General features: G+C 43.6%; 1 protein-coding gene across 1 annotated transcript in view; it reads right to left on the bottom strand.

Annotated features, from left to right (window-relative positions):
* The window catches only part of TMEM132D (transmembrane protein 132D), a 722,321-nt gene that overhangs the window by 196,147 nt on the left and 498,215 nt on the right, over positions 1-27,959 (bottom strand). The gene's annotated exons all lie outside the window — the stretch shown is intronic.

The following is a 27,959-nucleotide window of genomic DNA, read 5'->3' as shown; positions in this document are numbered from 1 at the left end:
AGAAACTGGGACACTTAGGCACTGCTGGGTGGGAATGTATAATGGTGCAGCCACTATGGAAGACTGTTTGGTGATTCCTTAGGAAACCAAATACCGAGTTGCCCTATGACCCAGCAATAGCACTACTTGGTATATACTCAGAAGAGCTGAAAGCAAAGACACAAACAGACATTTTTGCACACTGATGTTCATAGCAGCATGATTTACAATCACCAAAACATGGAAACAAACCAAATACTCATCAATGGACAAGTGGATCAACAAAATGTGGTTTATACCTACGATGGAATATTATGCAGCAGTAAGACAAAATGACGTCCTGAAGCAGATGACAAGATGGATGAGCCTTGAGGACATAATGGTGAGTGAAATTGGCCAGACACGAAAGGATAGATACTGTATGATTCCACTTTTATGACCAGCATAAAGGTATAAACAGAGGCTTATAATACAGAATATAGGGGACTTAGAGATACCTAGAGACTAGAGATGGTGAACCGTTAGCTAATGAGGTTGAACTCCAGTGTAAGGGAATAGACAGGAGCGAAGGTGAATCTCTCTAGTGGGTCTAGAAGTAATATTACCATATTGAAGATGAACAAGATTGAAAGGGGTTGTACAGACCTACGTGTCCCACTGATTCACACTAGAAATATGAATGAATTCTCGTAAGAATTACTTCAAAGATATGATTCTTGTACAAAGAGTGTTTAAGTCCAGGGTACAGGGGGAGAACTGCTATTGCATGCTAGGAGCTATGTTCAAAAGGAAACCATCAGCACAACCACAGCAACAGCAGAGGTAAATAATGGGGGAGGGACAAAAGTTAAGAGGAGGTTTAGATTTCCTATTTGGTGAGGGTGTGTTTATTGGTTTTCTTTCTCTTGGGAACAATGAAATTATCTAAAATTGAGACTGCTGATGGACTGTGGACTTTGGGCTCCATACATAATGCCCGATGAATGCAGGTGGCTGAAGGATGCACTGGTAGGTTGGTGAACATGGTGTATACATGTGAACGAAGGTTTGTACTGCTACAAAAAGGAACAAAGTCATGAGGTATGCAACGAAGTGAATGAACATGTGGGACATTTATTGAGACAAAATCAGCCAGAAATAAAAGAATAAAAATGGTATGGTCACCTTTAGAAAATGCTTATAAGAAAACAGGGGCCTAGACTGTAAGCTTTTAGAGCAGACACATTAAGTCCGGAGTAGTGATTATTATTTCTGGATTTTGAGAGGCTGTTTTACATATATAACCTGATATTTAGAGATAAGAATGAAGCCGAACAGGTTGGGGTTAAAGTAATTCAGAACATAGGGGTAAGTATGACAATGTCTATATTTTAGAACCACACATACTCTTTAAGATCAAAAGAAGAAAGATTTATTTGGTCTGGAAATGAAATTATCTATAGTGCATAATAATCTAATTCAACCTATCTGTATAGCTCATTTGAACAACTGAAACACAGGAAGCGATCCTTTAATCCTATATATTATTATAATGCCTGGATACAGCCTAGAGTATATTAAGCAGATAGTCAAAAAGTATTGGCAGAGTCCCCTGAGGGATGAAAAAGTCTATAGAACTATTAAACCTTACCATCAGGGAATCCCCAGACACTGTGTCAAACTTTAGGGACACCTAAATCAATAGGCCATGCCCTCGATCATGAGGTTTACTCATGTGAAACTTATGTAGGTAGCTAAGAAGCTTAGCCTACCTATAGGCATGCCTAAGGTTTCTGGAGAATCTCGGTTGTTGCTCAGATGTGGCCTCAGTCTCTCTAAGCCCAACTCTGCCAAGTGAGATCATTGCCCTCTCCCCTATGTGGGACATACATCCAGGGGTGAAAGTCTCCCTGGTGATGTGGGAGAGGACTCCCAGGGATGAATTCAGCCCTGACACTGTGGGACTGACAATTCTATCCTCACCAAAAATGGGAAAAGAAGTGTAACTAATAAAGTATCAGCGGCAGAGAGAGTTCAAATAGACTTGAGAAGCTACTCTGGAAGTTGTTCTTCTGCAAGCTTCAGGTAGACCTTGCTACCTATCATAACCTGCCAATCCCCAACCAGGACCATTCCAGCCAATCCTAAAGAACACCGAGGGCAATATATAAGATTCCACAAGCGTTCCAAGAACTAGAGTAGCTTTCCAGAAACCTACAGCCTCCAGATGGGTCCCTGATCCAGATAAGTTCTGAAATGTAGCCCAGCCTCTTCAGAACATCAGATAGTTTCCTCTCCCCACTCCATATTAGTGACAGACTCTTCCAATAGGAAAAATTTAGAATGGTCATGGCCCAAACACCCCTAAAGAGAGGCATGGAAACATCAAAGGTGATGCTGGAGTTATACAGACAAGATAGGGTTTAACAAATTAATATGAATGTTGAATCATTAAATTGATATCTCTTTTAGTCTCCAGAGAGCAGCTAGAAGTAAGAACCTAAAATTGTAGAACTGTAACCCATGTCAAACTCTGAAATATGTTCTACAACTAATTACGGTGCTGTGCTTTGAAATTTATAGCTTTTTTGTACATATTATTTTTTCACAAAAAAAAAGAAGGAAAAAAAGTTGATTGTGATGATACAAAAATATTTAAGCCCTCTAGCCTCCTATATTCTGGGGCAGCTAGAAGGAAAAATCTGAGAGGATCATATGGTAGCCCACTGCAAACTCTGGGATCTGTCTGTAACTACTTGTTGAAGAGTGCTCTGAAAACTATTGTTTTTCTCTTTTTTTGCTTTCTATATATATCTTATACTATACCATAAAAAAAGTTAAAAAAAAATAAAAACAGTACTGAATGATCTGCAAAATGTTTTTGCAAATGGAACTGTCTTCCATTTCAAAAGATGGAGAGATGAGGCAGAGGGCCGCAGAGGGTTATGGAGCTGGGCAACTGGACCCTGAATGCTCAGCTGGCCGCCTAAGGTGGGTACACCAGCCACACTCAGGAGAGACACGTCTGGCCCCTCGCTGCCCTATCATTCAGTGGCATGAGGCTTCTAGTGGTGACGGCTTACCAGGCATAGCCCTCAGCAATCCCTCGCTCCCTGGGCATGCAAATGTGGTGGCAGGCTTCTTTCTGTTCTCCTTTACTCTCAACTTGCCCGTAAGGTTGACCAGTGGTGGAAGCACATTCTAGGCCTTAGGAAACCTGAAACTCATTCGTAGGGTGCTTGCTCTTAAGGCCCAGATGCTGAGCACCTCGGCCTCATGAAGAGGCCCCTGAAGGAGAACCAAGCTTTTCTAACACAGGCAAGGATGGCCAGCACCAACCCCTGGGCATGAGATGAAGCAGGAGGCCACGTGGGACATCTCAGCCTGACCCAGCCCTGGCGACTGAAGCCCCAGCCTAATGACCTGAAGCAGAAATCTGCCCAGTCTGTCCCAGGCAACCCACAGAGGCACGGAAGATAATACCAAGGTGGCTGCTTCAGGCTCTTGTTGTTACCTGCAACAGGTAACTGTCTTGGTTTGCCAGGCTTGGGGGAACAAAGTACCACAGACCAAAAGGGTTAAAGGGCAGGATTGATCGTCTCAGTTTTGGGGGCTGGAAGTCCAAAGTAAGACACTGGCAGGTCCCAGCTGCTCCAATCTAGTGTCCTGGTGATGGCTGTCAGGCTGTCCATAAGGCCTCTGTCCCTGACACATAGTCTTCTTCTTCATGCCTGTCTCCTCCCGTCTCCTCCCACTGTTTGGGAGAAGGTCCTCACTGATCTGAAGGACTCCAGGTCCCAGAGTCTCCTCCCACCGTGTAGGAGAGCGTCCTCACTGCTCAGGTCTCCAGGTCCCGGTGTCTCCTCCCACCGCGTAGGAGAACGTCCTCACTGCTCAGGTCTCCAGGTCCCGGTGTCTCCTCCCACCGCGTAGGAGAACGTCCTCACTTATCAGGTCTCCAGGTCCCGGTGTCTCCTCCCACCGCGTAGGAGAACGTCCTCACTGCTCAGGTCTCCAGGTCCCAGTGTCTCCTCCCACCGTGTAGGAGAGCGTCCTCACTGCTCAGGTCTCCAGGTCCCGGTGTCTCCTCCCACCGCGTAGGAGAACGTCCTCACTTATCAGGTCTCCAGGTCCCGGTGTCTCCTCCCACCGCGTAGGAGAACGACCTCACTGCTCAGGTCTCCAGGTCCCGGTGTCTCCTCCCACCGCGTAGGAGAACGTCCTCACTGCTCAGGTCTCCAGGTCCCAGTGTCTCCTCCCACCACGCAGAACATCCTCACTGATCTGAAGGACTCCAGGTCACACTGTCTCTTCTCACTGCATGGGAGAACATCCTCTCTGCTTTGAAGGTCTCCAGGTCACGCTGTCTCTTCTCACTGCGTGGGAGAACATCTCCAGCCACACTCTCTCTTTATGACTCCACTCACGCTAGATAACTAAGAACCACCCTGAAGCAGTTTGGCCTCATCTTTAACCAGCAGGATCTTTGGAGAACTTTCTTACAAGTAAGTTCCCACCCACAGGTCTGGGGGTAGGATGTGCGTTCACTGGGTACATGGGTTCCATCCATGGCAATAGCTAAAACGACCCCTTTAGGTGCAATGCTGTTTCTGAACAGACCTGCAGGTTGGGACTCTTGGACTGCGAAGCCCACAGCTCCCTCATTCTTGCATTCGGTTTAAACATGGACGGTGCCGTCTCTGTGCTACGTAACGTCCCCAAGACGGGTGCAGGAGGCCCTGCAGTGCCCCATTTCAGAAATGACCCTCAAGAAGAAACGGAGCAGCAGCCAAACCAGCAGGGAGCTGCTCTTGGATTCCACAAACTGGAAACTCATGACTGCTGGTGTGCTATTTGACTGGAAGGAAAAAGACGGAAGGGGAATGCCTGAAATTTGCTTTCATCAGTATTTTCTGAAATAAGCTTTTCTTTTGATATGGTGCAAAATTAACATCTAAATCAAATTGCCTAAAATATAGGTGTGAGAAGTAATTTTTTCTCTCTCCCTCACTATAAAAAAAAAAGTCATTTCAGTTCACCTACCTTCTTTTATGACATCAGCGATATTCTCCCTTCTGCTTCCCTGGCTTATGAGGATTTACTTATTAGGAATGAGGCGTCTAGATTTTCTTTTGCCTTGGTTTATGGAAGAAATGGCCTAACTTTATTAAACACTTCTCACAGTCTTGTACTTCTGCTGATTCAAATAAGATCTTTTTTAAAGAAAATATGCTGTTAGAGTCCATGCTTTCTTCTTTTTAACAAGAAAGCTTTATTTTAAGTGAGCAGTTTATAGAAGGCTGGTGGCAAACCAACCTGCTTAAAGTCCAATTCTGGAGAGAAGTTTTCTCTCGTTTTAGGTTCATTAGGAAGGAAGCTGAACTAAAAATAAGATAGGTAGAATTCGGGTTTCAGACATACCAGCTTGTCACAATGTACTTGAGATCGTTAGACAGGAAAAATTGCTGCTGACAAATCCAGAAAGAGTGTAGAACACAAAATATATGTGGGCATCAGAGTTTCACTTATGATAGTCAATAAAATTCAGAAAATGTACCGTCGTTGCCATATCTGAAGCTGTGCTAATCTTTTTATAATTCAGCTGAGGTATGAAAACAAGCATGGGCAGTCTTCTGGGGATGTACGTGACCAAAAGACAGGTTCAAAGAGGTACACTGAGCGATTATTATTATTATTTTTACATAAGCAGGGACCGGGAATTGAACCCGGGTCTCTGGCACAGCAGGTGAGAACTCTGCCACTGAGCCACCGTGACCTGCCCCTGAGAGGTTGCTTTTAAGAGTGAAAAACTGGAAGTAGAGACATAGCTAAATAAACTCAGGAGCAACCACACTCTGAAATTCTACTGCTGGTGGAGGAAACACCACATGTTCCTCATGTTGTTTTGCCTTCCTGCACCAGGGAAAGTAAGAGCTCTCAGTCTCCCTTATTCTCAGGCTGAGACCACTGGCATTTGAGAATATGGGCAGGGCATGAACCACTAGTTTTGTTGAAAAGCAGTTTAGAGCAAGTGTGTGCCCCTAGCACCCAGATGCTGGAGTCTAAATTAAAATTTTCCAATAAAAAGGAATCGGTGCTCATTGGAGAAATGGGAGGCAGCAGTGTGAATGAGGAAGGAAGTTCTCCAAAAAGCATGGCAGCAGGTTGTGGGGGTACGAGCCAAGCTCAGGGGCTCCCGATGGACAAATCTGGGCCAATTTGAACAACAACAACAACAAAAAAACCCAAACAATTAAAGTATTATAATCTATATAATAAAACAATTATCTTTGAATCTGTACCTGATATAAGTATATATGTGAGTAAATAAATTCCAATGAATAATTGTGGAAGGAATCATGGAAAAAAAAAATCACCACTTGGCAAATCCTCAGTGATCACTGTTTCAGATGAGACTCAGTGAAACTGAGGGGCAGAAACTCTGTGGGCATAGCATGACAATTAATAGACTCACAGTATCTCCACCCTTATTTAATACCCAGGGAAAAAAGGGAACTTTTCAGTGGAGAAATATGGCAGATGTCACCTGAACCAGATTCTCAAAGTTAATGTGATCTGTAAAAGGCATCAACGTCACCTACGTCCCGACAGGATGCAACGAGAAGAGCACAGTGTGACTGCAGAATTCAGGGCATATAACACAACTTGAATTTATTCAGGAGTAAACACTAGTCAAACCCAACTGGGGAATAGTCTACAAAATAACTGTTCAGGATTCATTAAAAGTGACAACAGCATGAAACCCGAACACAGTTTGCAGAATTACCCTCAGATTAAAGGAAACTAAGGAGACATGGCAATTTAAGGATTGTGTGATTGGGGGCAGGATCCAGGACCAGAAAAGGGACCAGTGGGAGAACTGGTGAAATGTGAACAGGGCTGCATTGATCAAGCTTAACTTGCAGGTTTTGAACATTGTACTGTGGTTATATAAGATGTGAATATTTAGGGATGCTCAGTGAAGGAGATAAGGAAATTCTATTGTTTTTTGCAACAATATCCTAAGTCAAAAATTATTTCAGAATGAAAAGCTGAGAAAAAAAAAAAGAAAAGAAAACAAAGGGTCAGGGTGTTTTCTCCATCTCTCTCTTTCCCTTTACCATTAACTGTGGAAGCTGTGCACATCTTGAGATGTGGGCTCTACAGACTGGACAAAGCCTGGGTCCCTGAGTGGCTAGATGGAAGAGGGTCCTGCAACCTGCACCTAATAATTTCACATGAATGGGGAATAAATTTTTGTTGTGTTAAGACACTGAGATTTCATACAGTATGTGTTTCTTCAGCATGTCATATACTATTCTAATACATTTGCAACAGTTAAAAGGAATGCAAAAAAAATAAAAAACAAACAAACAAAAGGAATGCATTTGTTCTATATATGCACACATGGATAGAGCTCAAGATGAATTTTTGATTAAACAAAAAGTAAGTTGCACACAGTATCAAGCCGTTTGTATTGAAATGAAACCACAAAGAATTCTATATAGGTTTTACACACACACGAATGTGCATATAAAGGCATAGAACCGATCAGAAAGGGCACCCAACTCGGACCCGGTAATTTCTGAGGAAGGGAAAAGGCACCAGGGTGCCTGGCAGTAGCCTGATCTGAATATTTTAAATGTGATCATATATTCAAGAATCATTTGTGTAATTAAAATTCATAATAAAAACAGGCAGTCAAGTTGCTGACCTCAACGGAATGATTTGTGAACCCATGGCAAAGATCCATTTGCAATATAGCGTCATTTATTTTGAAGGGCCAGATTCTCTACCCACTGCATAAAGAAGCTGCATCTTCCCAGAGCACTAAGCCCAGATTCCAAGCTAAAGACAGAAATTACACAATCTTAAGTACTCTTAAAGATTTTCCTTAAAGTATCCATCAAATCTAGTGTAGATGGTTTCATGTATCCAATGGAATACAGTGATTTTCATGGATCTGAATGGTAAAGAACCATTTGGCTAGACTAAAGAGAAAAATGTATGAAATTCTCTTGCAGGTGTCCAGACTAAACCATTCAAATTTTAAGTTAACTATGAAATCTCTATGAATCAATGGGGCATGGCTGGAGAACATGCTGCGAATTTGTTCTATTTTAATATATGGCTTCCCTAATCTTAATATACACGAAGATACGTGTTTCTTGTCGCTGGATTAAAATAATGAACTTTCATCTTCCAGGGGGTGGGGGTCATTTTTAATGGCAGATTATAGGTTAACACTTATGATGCAACTTCACTTTACTGAGATTTCTTAAAGAAGAATCTATCTTGTCTACAGTCCCAGCCATTTGGCTCTGCTTTACAATGATCTTATTTTTTGTCTGTACTTGTTCTAGATGGCATTGTACGTTGGTGTAAAAGGGTATCTCTAAGACCCTGTTTTCACTTTCTTTGGATTTATACCAAGAAGTTATGCTTTAAACAATCCTTTACTCTAAACAGAAGTAAACAATCCCACCATGAGTAACTGGAGGTCTAGATTCAATAATAAAAAAGGCAGTCAGCACCCACCACAATATGTTTTTGACAGCTCTTCATTGGCCAGAAGCTTTGGAAAGCATTATCTTGTGTACCCTCCCGGTGGTATCATGCAGAGATGTTTGGAAAGTTGAGCAGCTGGCCAAAGGGGAGCTGACAACACAGGTGTTTTGTTCCATCCAGTACAACTGCCTTGGCTCCCTCGCTGTCTCTAAATCACCTTCACACTGTTCCAGAATCACCACGGTGTTCTCTGGACGGAACAGAAGAATCTCTGACGCCTCGTACTTTGCCTTTATGCCTCTCAGAACTGTGCAGTCTGATCAGCCGGCAAGTGTTAGAAGCTTCCGAACCATTACTCCCACGTCCCGGGTAAAGCTGGCGAAGCCTGTGATCCTGTTTCACTGAAGTTTCCTACACCACCCTCCCCAGTATCCAAAAGATTTCTAGGCTGTGTGAGGTACTCTAAGGTACAGAGGAGAGAAGAGGGGCCAGAGGGCTTTGAATCAATCACAAACAATGGCTTGAGCTGTGTTCCCCAGAGAGCAGCACTTGAAGAAAGGAGGTGGGTTTAATGGGAGGTAAGTGAGCTGAGGACGCAGGCCTGAAGGAGGACAGCAAGGCGGAAGGAGACTCACCTGAGGGGCGTCACCCGACAGGCCGCTGTGCTGCGCTCTGTCTACCGAGTTTGCCTGACTCCTGGGAGACTGTACAAATGAGTGTTTCTCGGACAGTCCATTAAGACAAAGACTTCATTTTCAGTTGGCCAAAGATTTGCCCTGTGGGTGCCAATTTTCCTTGGCTTCTGGGCACTTGTATGTTTGAAAATCAGCAGGCCTAGACCAGGAGAGAAGAGCTGAGCAAGATGCTATCCTTTGTCCAGAGGGAAGTCTTTGGAGTCAAAGTGTGTGCACTGCCAGCTGAAGCTGGAAAACTGGCCAGAGGTCCTGGAGCTGGTGAGGCCAAGGAAGTGTGAAATGGTGGAAAGATGTGGCTGATAGAAATTCTTTAGTTCAGGTCTCTTACCCTGTTCTCTAAATGGCCATCCTGGGTTGTGCTGGTCTGGCCAGCTCTCCCAGTAGATACATGGCAAGGTCCTAGTTTCAAAAAGTACAAAGTGATTTGGACAACTTAACCAATGCAGGGATTTAAAGGAAACTTATTAGAAGAGATCCCAGAATCAAATGAATAACTGAGAAACCAGGTCTCCAGAAGGTCAAGAGTTAGGACATGAAGGGGCCTCAGCAGCAGGGGCTTGTGGCTCTGCCCCCATGAGGCTCGGCTTCAAAGGATCCCAGGTTCTATAGCTTTCCTATTACGTTTAAAATTCTTGGCAGAGTAAATCTGATTGGTTCAACATGCACTGGGTATCTTCATGAGTCAATAAGACTCAGTCATGGCCATGGCATATAACTATAAGAAAAGTAAATTGACCCCATGAGAATTCTGCATCAGTCAGGATAGACTAGGTCATGCTGCAAAAACAAACAGCCCCAATGCCATAGTACTTTAAACAGTGAAGTTTTATTTCTCTTTCACACTATACACCTGTCACAGGATGGCTAGAGACCCTACTCCTCCTCTTCTTCTGGGACTTAAGCTGATGAAGCAGCCATTACCTTCAGATCATTAGACACAAACATCACCAGACACCAGGGCAGAGAGAAAGAGATTGCTCTGGAGGTTTCTGAGCTTGCAATTAAATGTTTTTTTTTTTAGCAAGAATGAGTCAAGTGGCTTCAATTCCACCACAAAGGGGAAAGGAAGGGCAGTTTTACTATGTTCCTGGAAGTGGGGAGTAATTAGAATGCTTGGCAAATATCGTTAATTGATACCACTAAGTGCATTTGGGGGGTAAGGCTTTCCCAGAAGAAGATAAGAGAAGAACCAGGCAGACAAAATGATCAATGTCTATTGCAAACAATGACCAGACTGAGAGAGATCAAGATGCCCAAAATTTTAGAGCTCAAATAAACTCAGCCAAGTTACGTTCGTACTTTTAAAAAGGCACAAGTAGAGACCCAAAGAAGGAGAATAACTTGCCAAGGACATTTGGGGGTCAGCTGCAGAGCTGAGACCAGAAGTCAGGAGGCTTTAGGAGAAATGCTCCCCTTTCAGACACCCCTTATCAAGTGCCTCATGCACCTGATCTTAGCATGGGATTTGTAAAGGAATCTGCCAAGGTCAAGGGCATTGGCTGCACCACTGTCATCCTAATCCTTTTCCCCATCTTTGGTATCAGAACCTCAACTTTCCAACTTCATTCCATTTTCAGCCCAAGTGCTTTGGAAGGAGGGGTCAGGGAGAGTCGTGACTCAGGTGTGACCCATCAGAGCTCCTCCTTCACCTGGCTAAATGAGAGGGTACATGAATGGGTCAATCAGAGCAAAGGGTGGCCATGAGATGTAGGCAGGGGCTCTCGTCTGTGGGGATTGTGGGTGGTAAGGATGCAGAGCAGGAGGTGCTGAGTGTCACGTAGAAGGCTGGAGACAGAACCAACTCAGGGGATGGTAGAGCTAAAAAGTGAACAGAGAAGAGCTGCTGGTGATGGAGAATTTTACGTGTGCACCTCGCCAGGCTACGGTGTCCAGTTGTTTGGTCAAACACGAATCTAGATGTTGCTGTGAAGGTACTTTGTAAATGTGGTCAACATCTTCAATCAGATGACTTTGAGCAAAGGGGATTATAATTGGTAATGTGTGTGTGGGGGGGTTGTCTCATCAGTAAATTGAAGTTCTGAGGAACAAAAACCTGAGGTTTCCTAAAGAAGAAATCCTGCCCCAAGCCTACAGCATTACAGGCTTTTCTGAGTTTCCAGTCTTTGACCTGCCTTACAGATTTGGGACTTGCCAGTACCTGCTATCACATGAGCCAATTCTTAAAACAAATCAGCATCTCAATCAACCAATCTCTCTCTCTCCATGTACTCACACATCCTATTGATTCTGTTTCTCTGGAAAACCCTCACTCATACGCTGCTCTTGATGGCATCTTCTGAGCGCCTTGATAAAACCAAACCCAAGCTTTTTTATTATGGAAGAAAATCAATATTATTTGGCTTTTCCACCGCTTACAGTCATGATTTTTAACTAGTTCGCACTTGACTGACGTTTCTCCAAAGTGCATTTTGGTCCCCAAAGAATTTACAGAACACAGAAATCCAGGAAAGCTCAGTGAATGTTTTTAGGTGACAGTGTGTGGCAGCCTTCCCCACCCTACCTCCCATCAAACTGGGCAGACTGTACAGTCAACCTTTCTAGCTAGCAGAACACGTAGACACTTAAAAATGAACTATCATTTTCACTTCTTTGTTGGTATTAGATTTAATTCGCTGCTGAGACAAAGGGAAGCAGGCATCACGCCTTTCCTAGATGTCCTTCAGGACAGTCTCATAGTGGTGCTAGAGACAGGGAAGCTGTTATCGTGCCTTTTGTGCTGTGAACTTAAACAGGCTTCTTCAATGAGCCGTCCCAGACTGAATGCATTCCGACTACATCTCATCATTATCATAGGAAAATGTCAAACCTCAAGCACTTTCCTTGCGCTTTCAAAATCTGAAATTAGTCGAACACACAAAGCTAACTTCAGTGCTTAAAGGTTGACGAAAAAAGGTGCAAAAACGAAGTAGAAATAAAACCTCACACCTTTTCTTTTGCAACTCTGCACATTTGGAGTTTGGGCATAAAGAAGATTCATAGATTCATGGCTATTTTAATGGGCCTTTCAGAATTTACTGAGGGACCTAGTACATTTTGATACTGGATAAAGATGCAGGAACGTGTGGTCTGAACCCAATATTTCCAAGGGCAGCTAATGCACAGGGAACTTACTGACCTGCAGAGAAAGGCAAGTTGTCAAAAAGTTACCCTATGAAAGGAGAGAGTTCTGAGTGTCATAAAAATGGGAGCATCAGTGACCCAATAAATTAAAAAGACAACCGATATCTGCTTGGTAGCTAGGGCTAGGGAGGGAAGAATGTGACTGCACAAAATCATGGGAGTACCTGCCTCATTCCAGAGTTCCCAAATACAACTTACCTGGTTAAGGTCCTGAAAGCTGAAGACAGCAATTGAGAAACTGCCTCTCCCATTCCAGAAAGAGCTGTTGCACTGGGGCAAACCCTGGGCATTGCCGTACCAGGTATACCAGCTTCTTGGTAATGGCTCAACTCCTTCCACAGAATGCTCTTAATCTTGCCACCTTCTTATAAATATCTGAATCCTCTTCTAGAGAGCCATACACATCACATACCCAAGGAGAGCTCATGGGGCAGAGACACTCTCTCCTCTTCCTCCCTATGTCCCTACATTTACTCAGTTAAAGTGAAGCAAACAATCCCATTACAAATGTCCAAAGAAAAGACGCCCATCTAGAAACTTCATGTGCTCATGGTAAATTACTTCCACATCAAACTTGCTTCAAAAGCACAGACATTCTTCTCCTCCTCCAGATTGGGAACCAGTGCATGGTCAGGTTCAAATCTGACCTTTAACTTTCATCAGTGACAAGAGTACCCATCCCAGCCCCCACCACAAGGCCAAAAGCTGTCACTTATTGAGGACTCATTTTGTGGTAGACTCTGTGGTAGGTGCTTTCATGTACTATCTCATTAAACCAGGCCCCATTCCCAAGCCCAGTGGGCAGTAGCATTGTTTCATTTCATAAATAGGAAACCGAGGTTCAGAAGCTGGTACATGGCAGACCCACAGACCCAGGAGGCAAGCTCAGCACAGCCTGATTACAAAGCCCCACCTCCTAGGCACCATGTTCTACTGTCTCAGGTGATGAGGTCGCCGGGGGAGGAAACATCATTAATTTAGGCAGGTACACTGGAAAAGGCCCTGTACCCTCAACAGGACTCTTCCTTTAACCAGTATTACTGTCACCTCTCTAAAGGACGTTAACTGTAGCCAGTATGAATCTCAGTAGTTTGGGGGACTCAAAGGTTTTCCTTGGAGAAAGCAAAAGCAGGGCCCATGCATCTTCATCAGCCTGGCCTGCCACATGTCCCATGGCTGGGCAGGATGTGCCTTTGAAGGGCTCTCTATCAGTCAGCCACTGGCATGCCACACTCAGGTTTTATTCTCATTACCACATGGGGCGGAACCACGGGGGATGTAGATTTCAGGCTGGGTGTCTGTATGTCAGCTCAGGCTCAGGTGATCCGGGCTGGGCTGGGGCTCCAGGCTGCAGAGGGTGTTCAGGGCTGCTCCTTACGTCTCCAATTCTTCTCAGACCAGCAGGCTAGGGGGGTATGTTTTTCTGCTAGTGACAGCAGAAGCACAAGAGGGCAAACCCAATCAGGCAAGCACTTTCCAGTGTCTTCCCATTCTCTGTTAATGCACCATCAGCCCAAACAGGTCATATGGCCAAGCTCAAAGTCACTGGACAGGAGTTAAACTTCACTCCCCAAGAGGCCATGTCAAGGGTGTAGGTATAAAAGATAGGAACAAAGGTTTGGGAACCTCTGGTGGTGAGGTTCATGTGTCAACTTGGCTATGTTATGGTGTCGTTATTTGGTCAAGCAAGTCCTGGCCCAATTGCTACTGTGAGGATAGTTCATGCATTTAATCATCAGTCCTTGATTCACTCTATGCCTGATTGCATCTACAATCAACACGAGAAAAGTCTAATCCAAAAACATGAAGGCTTTAAAGGGAAAACTGATTATTTCAGCCGTTGGAAAGAAGAATTTACTTCTCTACTGCAGCCAGACAGCTTTTTCTGGGGGAATTCATCCACACCTTCACTGGCATTCCCGGCTTTTGGCCTGTGCTCTGGAATTTGGACTTGCCGATCCCCAGAACTGGCTAGTGAGCCAATTTTTATAATAAATCCCATAATATTTCTCTCTCTCTATCTCTCTCTCTCTCTCTCTCTCTCACACACACACACACACACACACACACACACACACACACACGTCCTATCCGTTCTGTTTCTCTGGAAAACTCTGACTATCACAGACTCCAAATTTAATCTACCACAGGCTGTTCATCTCTGGGTTTGCTTTCCTTACTCTCATACTTCTATATTTTGCTTCAATGATGGAAGAACCAAAGAATAAAACCTAATGTCTTCTACTGCCCTTAATTCCACCCATCCCCAAATACGCTCAACCCATCACCAGTGTAGATGGTCCCATTGCCAACTGTGCATGGGTGCTGTCCACTGCTATGTGGCCAGTGTCTCCTTCACAGGCAAAGCCACCATCATCAGTCATCTGGACTTCAAGAGCCTCTCATGGTGCCAGTGATTTCCTACCTCCTCTCTATTTTCCACACAGCCTAAAAGATCCTGTAAACTCTGACCCTGCCGACCCATCTGATCATATCATCTCATAACAGCTCCCCCATCCCAAACATACCTGGGTCTTCTGTCTTGCTGCATTCTTTGCCTGCTGCTCCCTGCCCCCTGATCTTCGTATTGCTGGCGTCTTCTTGTTATCCAGGTCTCAAATGTCCCCTCCCACTCAGTGAGGCCTTTGCTCTCCATGCTATCTAGAGAAGACATATCACCACCACACGCCACACCAACTAAACTGCTCTCACTTTCTGATTACTTATTTATTGCCAGTGCTTCCCACAGAAAGGAATTTGAGAGTAGGGACCTTATCTGCCCAAGCCATCATTCTACTCCTGACAGCAAACTCAGTGCCAGCTTACATTAACTGCTCCTTAAATATCTGTTGGATTACAAAATGATCACACATTAAAAGATGCTCAATATCATTAGCCATTAGGGAAATGCAAACCAAAGCCACAAAGAGATTCCATTTCATACCCATTAAAGTGTCTGCTATTAAAAAAAAAACAGAAAACAAATGTTGGAGAGGATGTGGAAAAACGGAACATTCATTCATTGCTGGTGGCAACGTAAAATGGTGCAGCCACTGTAGAAGACAGTTCAGCAGCTCCTCAGAAAGCTAAATATAGAACTACCATACGACCTGGCAATCCCACGCCTGGATACATACCTCAAAGAATTAAAAGCAGGGACTCAAACAGATATTTGTACACCAACATTCAAAGCGGCATTATTCACGATAGTTAAAAGATGGAAGCAACCCAAATGTCCAACAGCCAACTAATGGATTTTAAAAATGTGATATACACATATGATGGCGTATTATTCAGCAATAAGAAGGAATGAAGTCTGATTTGTGCGACAACATAGATGAACCTTGAAGACGTGATGTTGAGTGAAATAAGCCAGACACAAAAGGACAGATATTGTATGATCTCACTGGTCTAAAATAAGTAGAATAAGCAAATTCACAAAGTCAGAATCTAAAATATAGGTTACCAGGAGATGGGGTGGGGAGAAGGAATGGGAAGTGAAGGTTCAAAATGTATAGGGTTCTTATTTGGAGTGATGGAAATGATTCAGCAACAGATGGTGGTGACAGTAGCACCACACTGCGAATGCAAGTAACAGCACTTACATATGTATCTGAATATGATTAAAAGGGGAAATCTTAGATTGAATATATGGTAACAATACAAATTTTTAAAATCCATGCACTACACAAACAGCGAACCCTAAGTTAAATCATGGTCTATAGTTAATAGTACAATTATAAAAATGAGTTCTCATCAATTGGAACAAATGTTTCACACAAATGCAATGTGTTAATAATTGGGTGGTATACGTGAATCCTGTATTTTACGCACGATTGCCTTGTAAACCCACAACTTCTCTAATAAAGACAAAAATCAATGAATAATTGGCTAAGCTAGGTTTTACTGTTAAAAAAAAAAAAGAAATCACACAGAAAGAAGAACAAGGAACTTTAAGATGAATCCAGAAAGCTGGAGAAAGTGGTGCTATGTAGAGATTATGAAAATATTCTTTAAATTTGGGTAATCTTTACATCATACCACTTTCTCCAATTTTCTGGATTCATTTTTAAGTTCTTTTTTTCCTCTTTCTTTTCTTTTAATATTGAAAATATAAATAAATTAATATTTATTTCTATGAATAATAGGAAGTCCAGATGGAGTGCTCTGTTACAACTGATTCTTAAGCATCGGAGATATGTGTTAGTTGGGTACTCTCAAAGTCAGTGCACTTCTACATACATCGGTGATGCTCGAAAAATGGATTGGGTTTCAGGTGTCCAGGTGCCCCTGCCTCTCCTGAGGTTGGGCCGACGTCCCCTGGCAGTCTGTGAATAGTGTGACATCAGATCATATCTCAGTGCCAGGGTAAAGGCAGAGGCACGAATGTGTACCTAACAACTTAGGGGACGCATCGCAAGGCTTTTGAAAGGCAGCATGTCAGAGCAATCAAGAATCTGGGCTCTGGAGTTAGACTCTCTCGAGTTGGAACTTGGGGCAAGTTACTTAATCTCTCTGAACCTCAGTTTCACCATCATTAAAATGGGGATAATACAGCACCTACCTCACAGGTTAGCACGAGGATTAAGCAGGTTAGCTCATGCAAAGCCCTGTGTGAGCTGTGCTGGATGCAGAGTGAGTACTCCATCTGGACTGGCTATTATTAGTAGAAATAAATATTAATTTGGATCAAATTGTAGATACAAAGTGGAATGAGAAAAAAAAAGTCATAATTAGAGCTGTTAAATAACACTTGCTATACTTTTCCTGTAGTGCCTTCTCAAAATAAGGTCTTCTGTAAATGCCACTTCAAATCTCAGAGCTCGGCAGCTCACCCACCAGCCAGCTGTCGGGGAACAAGTTTAACTCACAGACGGGTTTCTGGTCAACCATTTCTTTTTCGCTGACAATGTTAACTCAGTGATCCTCGGTAAAGATATTTCATTACTTATTATAATTGCAGTATAAACAAGGACTGGGATTTATGTAACACCTCAGTTACCAAAAGCTAAAAGCACATCTAAGTGTTGTGCTGTGGCTATGTCTATTTTCCCATCATCCATGCAAAAGCAAAAGAGTTTGATAAAATTATCTCATTTGTAGGTAAAGAAATTTAAAAGAAATCAAATGTTTTCTTCAGGGTTACACAGTAGAGAAGTTACTCAGCTTAAAAGAGGTCTGAAAAGCAACACTGGCATATGTGGTGGTTTGGAGCTATGTACCCCAGAAAGGCATCTTCTTAAACTTAATCATTCCTGTGGGTGTGAATCCACTGTAGGTAGGACCTTTGGATGAGGTTTCTTCAGTTAAGGTGGGGCCCGACTCAGGATGGGTCTTAATCCTATGCCTGCAGTTCTTTACAAGCAGGTGAAATGCAGACAGATAGACAGAAAGGGGCAGAAGAAGCGGCCAGAAGCTGCAAGTCAACAGAACGTGGAAGAGAATGGAGAGGCCAGGAAAGGCCACCATGTGCACTGCCATGTAACAGAGAAGGCCAGGTCCAGGGGTGGCCAGCAACCAGCTCAAAACGCCAGTTTTCTGGAAGACAGCCGCCATGATGAGGCACGATTTGAACTTGATTTGGATTTCTCCTAGCCTCAAAGCTCTGAACCAATAAATTCCCATTGTTGAAGCCAATGGTATTTGCTTGAGCAGCCAAGGAAACTAGAACAGCATAAGAAGCTTGCTCTATTCTACTTGGCTTCATAATTTTATTGTATTTGTTTATATTTCATCTTGTTTCTAAAAAATGATTTGGGGATATCCTTATAAAGGAAGATGTCCCAAGCTGCATTTCACAGAACAATTATGGTTGTTGATAACTGCGGCTTGGGAAACCAAGATTTCCATTGGAAAATGGGATTCTGTGATTAAGAAAGTCTGTGAAACACAATACTTGGATAATGATCATCATTTGCAATTTTAAGTGATCCTACCACAAAGATGCCTGCTAACTTTGGCTAACCCAGAATGTCACCTTCTTGGCAGAGCAGTTTTAAAAGGCAAAATAAAAAGAAATTCATCTCTTTGAGAAATGCTGAGTTGTGGATATGATGGTACTGAGAAAATCAGGACAATAATATGAAATCCCGGATCAGGCTCATGCACACAAATGCTGCCCACAATAGTCTTTTTATCTAGTTGCTGAAGGCAGGCTGCAAACTGGACTGTGAGCATCCTAGCAGCCAAAGAGAAGGCAGGAAGGAGAGCAGTAATAAGAATCAGCTAATGACCAACAGGTCAGTCTGGAAACACAATTTTTGGGGACTCTACGAGCTTTTAAGTCAAGCATCTTCAAAGATTTCACAGTTTGAAATAAAGAAGCAAACAGGATAAGAAGCAAGACTACCCTCATAATTTTTTGTTGTTGTTTTTCCCTCAGCAAATTTAGCCATTCCAAATGTAACTTGTGACATTCTTAGAGGTACTGTTCAAATATGTACTCTTAAAAATAGTGCTACTCGTTTGAAAAGGGTCATGAATATTAATGCAAAAAGATTTTAGAGCGTCACTATGAGAAACTCCTAACTAGAGAGAAACTCAAAAACACCCTGGGAAGGAGACAATCCATAGACATGAAAATGGCTCTAAGGCACCCAGGTCACGGCTAGAAGAGACAGGCCTGCAGGACACCAACACCCGTCTTCATTATCATTGTTAACGTTATTAAAACACGAGCAGAAACACCTCAGCTTAAGCTTCAACATTATTAGTAGCTACATCAAGCCTCAAGATTTTCAAGTTATTTTCTTAGGCTGTTGTACACACGATTCCATGAAGCTCATAACTCTCGCCCTTCGTTCTACTTCCAGGTTTCTCAAAGTCTACAAACCCAAAACTAAGCTCTTGTTTTCCTCTTGACACCATTACATCTCCTTTTCAGCTCTTAGGACACAGCACCTCTGCAGGTCCATTTGCTGGAAATCAGAGACGAAGGTGTCATCAGGGATTTTTTTCTCTCAACACCCAAACAGCCATCCATCAGCAAGTCTCACCAGTTCTTCCTCCAAATACATTTGGAATCTGCCCCTTCTCTCGTCTCCCCCACGGCTGAAGGTGCAGGGCTCCATCGCTTCCCAGGTGGCCCTGCTGCTTCCACGCCTGCTCCCGCCACAACCCAATACAGACTCCATGCTGCCCACCAAGTATCTGTAAACCAAACCCATCTTTCAGACGCACTGCTGGCCCCAGGCTGTTCTGAGTCCTTGCTCCCTCCACGTCCTCACCCCTGCACTCTGCAGTGTCCACACAACCTTGTCCTTTAAGTCTCAGTTTCAATGTCCCTGCCATATGGCATCCTTCCCCAATTCTCCAAACTAAGGATTTCCTCCTTCCCCAATCCTTGATTATCTTCCATAATATTCTATTTGATATGTTTTGTACCACCCATTTGATGCCTTCAATTTTTATTTAAATATTTACTTATTTGATTATGTGTTCATTGTCAGTGCCCTTCATTCTGACTGCAAATCCCATCCATGTCAATTTTATTTGCCAAGCCTTGCACTGTACTCTGTATATTCACGGCATGCAGTACATACTTGCAGAATATATGTATGAATGAATGAATGAATGTGGAAACCCTCACAAAGGATTTTTTGTGAGAAAGGAAAATAATTTGAATTTATGACACATGATGTAAGTAACCTGCAAAGCATTCATGAAAGCACAATTCATTAATTCGTTCTCTTCCATCTCTCTGCACAAAACCTACTTTAGCCAACATGTCCAAATGTAAACAGGGTTTGCCAACTGTCACTTGCCATTAAGATATTTAATGATCTGTTGCCTTCTTTAGAAATCATAAATTGAATATGGCAAAATAAAATGAAAGAGAATATCTCTTAGTTAGTTCTCAAATGAATTATAGCATCCAATAAACAGAATATACTGCTTAGATGTTCGATGGCTTCATTTACTAGAGTTTGTAAAAAGAAAGAGCAGTTGCAATTCAGCCATTCGTATTAGGTTATTCTAAGATACTCATGAATACAGAATAACTGATGGGATGAAAACGTCCTACGTATGCCAATGTTTTCTGCTGGAAGAGAAATAACAGGCTGCAGATGGATACTGATGAATTCATCATATGAAATGTTGAATTGCTGGTAGGGAAGTCAGGTAACTGTATCTCTTGGTTGAAATTTGCAAGGAAAAGTACCTAAGGGTAAGCTACTTTTGTCAGTGGAAATCAGAAGACTCTCCGGTATATGAAGGTGGTTATTCAAAGCCTCAGTTTACCCATTCATCGAAAGAGAATTCCACCTCCTTCTCTTTAAGTCGCCTCCTCAACAAGCCCTCTGCACACTGGAGTGGCAGGTCGACAGCGACCACCCTGTCAGCACCTTAAGGAGCTGACCCCTCTTTGGTCCTGCAGTAACCATTCCCTCGGGTTCTTCCTGAAAATTTAGCTGATTTTAATGTCTTTTTATGGTTCTGGGTGGCATTTTTTGCATGTGATTTTTTAAAAGCGGGGGATGAAGCTATCTAATTAGCTGTCTAATGACTAGTTTAGTAATTGTCTTATCACTACTTAAGCACCAAATTATCTAAATAGCTTTTCTTCCAGAATTCATCTTTACAGTCCTCACCGATTGGTCTCTTCAATATTCGCTTGGCGCTTTCTCCTTTCTCACATTATTGTCATACTACGGGAAGGGTAGAGGCCTTAGGAATCCAATGATGCCGGGTTGTGACCCCATAGTTCTTTGTTTATGGACCCTACGTAGAGGGTGGCCCAACCTAAAGCCCAGCTGCACAAGTCCCGTCTGGCCAGGGTGACGCACTTAGGGCAGAGCCCATGAAATTTCATCTCCATTGTTGCTGGAATTCCCTAATTAGCCTGCAGATATTCGGAGGGCAAAATGTCTTATAGACTAAGCAATTAAGAGGTGCTCAATAAGCTCTTACTGGAGAGAGGAACACAGGGCATTCCAAACTCTCTGAAGGTCAGTGGGTAGTCAAATGAGATAATGAAGGAATCCTGGGGAAAGAAAAAGACTAGCTCTCAAAAAACCATAAGCAAAAGCTGAGACAGCGTCATCCTTTCCCTGTGGTAGTTTCCCACAAGCTTGTATAACAGTGAGTGGCCAGCGTGAAAGAGCATGGCTAAAGGAGCCAAATTTTAGAACGTTTGATGAAAAGACAAAAAGTTTCCATGGATAGACAACCTAGAGGATAAGTGGTTGAGAAGTAAAACTGAAATTCTGATTTCACAGTGTAAATGACAGAAAGAAAAGTCAGAGGGATTACAGGTTTGCTGTGGTTGGCCAGAGATGGCCTGGGGGAAGAATTAGGTTTTGAATATTAAGAAAGAGGGACTCTAGAGGAGCCACCAAAATGCTTCAGTAACCTGGAATAGCAGCTGAGCTGCTGTCACCCCTTGGGCTGGAGAGAAGAGACAGATATGGAAAAGAGAGAGACAGATATGCCTGGAGGGGCAGTACATCGGTAGAGGGGCAGCGACATTGGTAGAGGGGCATGTCCAGTTGGGGTGGCCTTGCAGGAAGAAGCCAGGGAGAAAATATCCTGAGCTCACTCACTCTCTTCCCTCCCTCTGAGCCTCTACTGGGCTTTCACGCACTTCTGTTGGCTCAAACCTACCTGGAAGTCAGAGGGTCTTGAAGCCCTTAAATGTAGAATATGCAGGAGAAGGGAAGAAAATGGATGCGGAGATGCAAAGAGAACATACCAAGCACAACCAGTAAAAGGAAGGATTGCACATATGACATAAGCCAGTTTCCATTTTCCCTTCCATTTACTTTGGGAAGGGAACTCCTCAGTCTCCATTTCCCCTTTCATTTACTTTGTCAGAGACAATAACTAAAATAGAAATAATACTGGTTAAGAAGGAACTGAACCCAAATTTGGCAGGTGACCAGGCCTCCTGACTTTAGATGTGTTATTCCATGGGAGTTGTGTTTTCACAACCTATGAAGAATGAGGAGAGGTCTTAGAATAATTTTCAGTGACCAAAAAAGAACAGGACAGAAAGCGGGTTTTCACTGAACCTGAAACCAACACAGACATGATTTCAGAGGAAGTTGTTGAAAAGGGCATGTGTAATTTGCCAACGGCTGACAATCACTAGAAGATAGTATGATTTCAATAAGGACATACCAGGACCTAATAAGCTCATGTAGTAATTTGTTGGAACTTATTTGCACCATCATTTACTCATTCAGTTAATATATTTGAGTCACTACTATGTGCCAATTACTGTTCTAGGTGTCATGCAAGTAAGGTGTAGAAGATCCCTGCCCTCAAGAAGCTTAAAATTTGGCAGGGGAGAGAGACTTTTAAATGCAAATAGACACATAAAGAGGACAACATCAGATAATTGCAGGTAAAGCAAAGCAAAGGAGCAATGCAGCGGACTCGACCAGGTCTTTGTGGGGCAATGCTGACTGGCTAATTAACAAAATTCTACCAAAAGGTTTCACTGAGTGATGAGAAGAAGCCAACTATGAAAAGAGCTTGTGAGAGAGAAGCCGGCAGGAGAATGCAAGTGCAAATGCCCTGAGCTGAAGACAAACGTGACACGTTTCAGGAACGCCAAAGGATAGTGGGGCTGAAACTTTCCAGCAGGGGAGTCAGTTTTGGGAGATGAGGTCAAAGAGGCAAGAAAATGAAGAGCTCTTTGGGCCATGGCAAGAGATTTTGCATTTTATTGTAAGTATAGATGGAATCGCATGGGATGGCTTAAATGAGAGGATGACTATCTGACTAATGTTTTGAAAAGATCAATCTACTGCTATGAGGAAAATGGATAAGCTGCAGGGGGTGGCGTTTGCAGAACAAAGGAAGGGAGACATGTATTTAGGGCAAGAGATGAAAGTGGCTTAAACGCAGAGGACAGCAGAAGAGATGGAGAGAAGAGGTCAAATTCAAGGATATACTTTGGAGAGAGAACTGGCAGATGGGGTTAGGGTTGGCTTTGGGGGGTAAGAGAAATCAGTACTGAGGAGAACTCCCAACTTTTTGAAACTGAAATTCAGGGAACAGTCCCAGCTGGAGATAAATATTTGGGAATTGTTAAGTGAACAGATGATACTTGGAGTCGTGAGAAAGGATGAGATCACCATGGGACTTGAAGTAGGTAGAGACAAATTCTGAAGACTGCTCCCTAGAGCACTTAAGTGTTTCCAGACTAGGTAGATGAGAAAGAACAAGTAAGGCGGATCCAGAAAGCACAGCCCAGGAGGGGGAAGGAAACCTGAAGTTTGTGATGTCCCAGAAGCATGGAGTTCCACAGAGGTGCCATCCTCAAGCCTGCTCTCTTTGGAATTTCAAATGATGGCTTGAATGAGGCAACTGCTAGCCTGCCAACCGCTGTTATAGGACCTAAAGCCGAGAGTTATAATCATCACGCTCACTCACAGATTCAGGATCCTAAAATATTTCAACAGACTGGAAGGATGATGGACTGCCTCCAAAGAGATTTGATTTTAGGGAGAAATGCCAAATTCAGCTTCCAGGCTCCAAACATGCACAATGCAGAGGCAGCTGAGGACCAGCATATAAAAAAGACAAAGAGACTCGGATAATTGGAAGTCAGCAATGTGATGTGCTCTCCAGAAGACTCTCAGCAAGCTTGGCTGACATTAATGGGGACATGGTGCCTGAAATGAGATACTCAAGCCCATTCAGCTCTCTTCTTTGTCAGACCACACCTGGAGCACCATTTTCAGCTCTACAAATTAAGTTTGGGACCGAAACTGAGACTGCTGGGCCATTGAATGTTGAAATGAAGAGAAAACTGCCATCTCCAAGGACATGGATCAATTCAGGCGTCTCTGGACAAGAATGGCCAGCATAGAGAATAACCATGGTTGCTAGGCTTCAGAGATATTTAGACCTGGAAAAGAGACACCTTTTGGGTTCCTATGCTGCAGAATATTTACAAACTCTTCCCTGGGCTGGGAGAATCACAGTGCCCAGCTCTCTTGTATTTAGGCAGAATGAGAAGACGACGATTCTGGAAGAGGCTGGGAAGGCAGGCCAGTGTTGGAGCCTTACATGCCACGGAAGGAGCCTGGTGTCTCTTCTAAGAGCAATAGGAGGTCACCAAGACGTTTTAAGCAGGAGATGGTGACATCATCCGGCTGAATTTCTGAAAGATTACTATCTGCACTGTAGAAGAAAGAGTGGAGAGGGGTTAGGAATGGATGAGACACTGGCAATGATTCATTCTGGGGGCGGGGACACTCTGGAGGACACCAGTGGCAGAATACGGAGGGAGACAAGGGTGGGTTTGAAAAACAGTTTGGATCTAAAATCAATAGGACTTGGTACTGGGTGGGACATAAGGATATGGGAGATAAGGGTATCAAGGGGGACTTGAGGGGGTAATAAAACGGAAGAAATATATATATATATATTTCAGTCTGTTGAAATATTTTAGGATCCTGGATACATATACACATACACACTCATATGTAGATAGATATGGGTATGGAGATAGATGTTAGCAAGAGATGACACTGCTGGAGACGAAAGGTAGATGATTGATGGACAGGTGAAATAGGTAGGTAGGTAGGTAGGTGGATAGGTAGATGATAGGTAGATTTGCAATGTTCAATATCTGGTGAAATATTTCTTCCAATTTATTACCCACTCAAGTCCCCGTTGATAGCCTTATCTCCCATATCCTTATGTCCCACCCAGTACCACGTCCTGTATACATAGTAGGGCATGGATTTCCTTAAGAGTTGGTGCATTATCCCTCATCTATCCCCAGAGAAGATTAAGGAAAGTCTAGACTATTCTCTAGTGGGGATGTTTTAGAGAGATTTTAATCATAATATGGAGAATCCGTAGGCTGTTTCACAACATGGCCACCCACCTTTCTAACAAAACGTCAAGACTTCTTTGAAATGAAGACAGGCCCTGTGTATCCTTTCATAGCTAAGAAAGGAAGCCACCAAGATGGTCGCCTACTACAAGAAGGAGGGGCAGGAACGTGGACCCGCCGTCTTGCGGTTCTCCTCCATCGACCCCTCGGGTTGCTCCCAAACTCCCGGGCCCTCCGTGCTGTCCTGCTACAGGCCGCTCTGCTCTCCCACTTGGAAGGTGAATTTATCCAGGATGGGTACAGAGGCTCACCCTTCGCCACACACGCATGTGCTGTGTTGGTGTTTCGCATCTGCTCTTGCAGCACACGTGGCTGGAGGCAGGGTAGGCTGTGCACACCCATCAGTGGCACACTTCCACACTTCACCCCTGGGCCGACAGCATGACTTTGGACACAGAACCTTTCTAGCCACGTGGCCATAGCAATTTATTTTTCTCAGTGAGTCTCCTTTTCCATCTGAAAAATGGCCTTGATGCCTCCTTGTCACAATGTTGAGACGTGTCAGTGAGAATTTTTGTGACGACCCCATGTGGTGAGCAGGGCCACCAGGCATGATGACTGACGAGCGGGGTGCTTGATGAGGGAGGGACATGGCAGTTATTCTGCAAGGTGAGTCTTTCCCAGGAACTGAATTGCATGCTTCTTATTTCCTGGCTTCATTGACATAAAGACAATCTCTTAAATCAGGGACGTGTTTTTCTAGAAGGACCTGTGTCCTGGGCACCCTCACGTTGCCTGGACTCAGACTAGAAGGTTAACTTTGAATGAAAATCCTGTTTCCTACGAGTTCAACTTTTTCCTGCTTCTTTAAAGATGAATCTGCTACATGCAACCTAACACTTCCATCAGGTAAACAAGCTAACCGGTTCATCATACATATTTTCAAAATGGAAATGTAAGATTTATGGACAGAATTAGAGTTCTCAGATCTCTGGGAATATGCTCAGCAAAATCGTTTCCTTAATCATGCCACAGTTTTTCCATATGTTCTCTTATTATACTTGCATATAACTACAAATTTATAACGACTGATGGCCGCCATTTCCATTTTTAAATAATCAGGAAAACAGATTTCCATGGAACACACAGCAGTTTCATTTTGTCCTTAACCAGTTTGTTGCTGACAGGGGTGGGAGAAATTCTGAAAAAAAGTCACTTTGAGCTGTTGTAATAGCTATTTCCCTTCGGTGGTAATTTTGAAGACTTCTACTGTTATTTTATGACATAGCCACTTATGAGGTATAAAGACTCCCTATTCTAACTACTATTTACATTTCTCATGTTTTTACAATGAAAAAAGCTTAAATAGGGCAGGCCACGTGGCTCAGGAGGCAGAGGCCTTGGCTGCCATGCCGGAGACCTGGGTTCGACTTCCGGTGCCTGCCTACGAAAAAAAAAAAAGCTTAAATAGCAACTTTTCCATTCTTCTTTGATCTAGCCAGGGCATTCCCTAACTCAAACTCATTAGTAGAAAATGGATATAGTATACTTGCTATGGCCTTTTCGAATAATACCAAGTTCTGACAATTCCAAACAGTAAAACAAACAAAAATATCTAGCATTTGACAACTTGACAAACCAAGGAATCATGCTGATGAACCAAAGCACATTCCAAGTGTCATGGCTCTTTAGAAATCTATGAGTTGAGGTAGTTTGGACTTGAGCTTAAGATTGTCAAATTACCCCAATACATTTTTGTTAAAATCATTTTGGCAGACGGGTCATGCAAAGGGGTTATGGGGGTATAAATAAATATATTTCAAAGCTGTAAATCCTGGATGAAGCCGAACCTTCAGTTTTTTTTTTTTTTACATGGGAAGGCACGGGGAAACGAAACCTTCTAACTTTTAATATCACTAACCAAGAACTGGAACGCAGCAATCAACGACCTGCTCCAGCTGGACTAATCTGCCTGCTTCTTTAAGCAGCTCTGCAGCCACGGCTATGTCTGAAGACGGGAGCAAACTTATTTTCTGCTGTACACAGGCATGTTTCGTGGGTGAGGAAGAGAGGGTAGGTGGCTCCTTTCTTCAGATGCCTTTTATTTCGCTTTTTTGAATGTTTTTTTATATAGGAAGTTTTTTGTGAAGGTCTCAGATGTCTTTTGTAAATCCAATGGAAAGGAAAGAATTCCTTCCTTCACCCCAAAACTTTATGTAGTTGCATCTGTCCTATGCTTCCCCGCTGGGGGTCCCCGAGCAACCCGTGAGTCCGGGCCTCTTCCTTTCCTTCCTAAGGGGAACCCAGTTTCATGGCGCCTGCACCCCTTGGGGTGACCTGTGGGCTCAGAGGTCGCTGTGTCACCAGCACACCTGGTGACTGCTGCCCGTTTCGGGGCAGGTGCGTGTGACTGAGGGGAAGGAGCGCCATCTGACGCTGGAGGTGAGGCCCCTTCCCCTCTAACCGAATGTGAAGGGGGAGCATCCGGACCAGCCCTGCTGACAGCCATCTGCTAACCACGGGACCCGGGGCAGGGCCAGGCTGCAGAGCGGTGAGCCGGGCCTGGGGACGTGGCAGAGGGGACACTTGGGCTGGCCACAGCAGGACACAGCCAGCCTCCGGGCCCTCGCTGTGCTCGGGGTGTGAGTGCCCTGGGCAGGACCTGCATCCCGCATCCTGATACCTGAAAAGTCCAAAACAAGATCCTACAGATTGACGGGCAGTGGAGGGAGCTGAGGATGAGGAGAGGCGGAGAGGACGGGACAGGGGAGAGGCAGAGGGAAAGAGGGTCTCCTTCACCGCAGCAAGGGTAAGGAAGAAACGCTTTGTACCTTTGCATCCATATTCTCCCCAGTGAACCCTCT

This window comes from Tamandua tetradactyla, chromosome 5 (genome assembly GCF_023851605.1).
Source record: "Tamandua tetradactyla isolate mTamTet1 chromosome 5, mTamTet1.pri, whole genome shotgun sequence".
Taxonomy (NCBI): Eukaryota; Metazoa; Chordata; class Mammalia; order Pilosa; family Myrmecophagidae; genus Tamandua; species Tamandua tetradactyla.
Note: the sequence above shows the minus strand (reverse complement) of the source record. Positions and strands in the feature narration are given on the sequence as shown.